Here is a 665-nt window from a genome sequence, read left to right as displayed (position 1 = left end):
GAGAGAGAGAGTGCGCTGTATTCCTCAAAGTTCCTACTGGCCCTCCCTCTCCTTCAGCTGTTGCTCTGAGCACTGGTTCCATCTCTTTGCCCCTTCAGGCCTATGGTTGATAATGGATTCTCAGCATTAACCCTGGGGTATTTCATTATCCCTTGTTGGTTTCGCTCAACCCTGCCAGCATCTTTATACACTGTCCCTTCATTAACTTTCTTCAGTTACACACATTGAGCAGGCCATCTGTTTTCTGCTGATCTTGGCTGACACAAAAGTAAAAATGGAGAATTTTATCTTTTTAAAAGAAATTGATATGATTCACAAAGTTCACCCTTTTATTTTTTTATATTTTTTTGACCACACGGGGATCCGACCAGGGATTGAACTCAGGCCCTGGCAGTGAAAGCACAGAGTCCTAACCACCGGACCACCAGGGAATTCCCAAAAGTTCACCCTTTAAAAGTATATAGTTCAGTGGTTCTCAGTATAGTTGAGCAAATTATATCTTTTTTCATTTAATATGTAATCAAATGTTTTCTGTTACATACTCAGTGGTAAGTTATACAATGTTGCATGCCGTAAGTTACTTATTCATATGTTTCAAACTTTCACTATCACAAATAAGGTTGTAGTAAATATTAGGCATGTGGCCGTTCTCTTTTTTTTTTTTT

This window comes from Aethalodelphis obliquidens, unplaced genomic scaffold (assembly GCF_003676395.1).
Source record: "Aethalodelphis obliquidens isolate GAN/ISIS:26980383/991018 unplaced genomic scaffold, ASM367639v1 scaffold65, whole genome shotgun sequence".
NCBI lineage: Eukaryota > Metazoa > Chordata > Mammalia > Artiodactyla > Delphinidae > Aethalodelphis > Aethalodelphis obliquidens.
The sequence above is the reverse complement of the archived record's forward strand: the minus strand, read 5'-3'. Positions refer to the sequence as shown.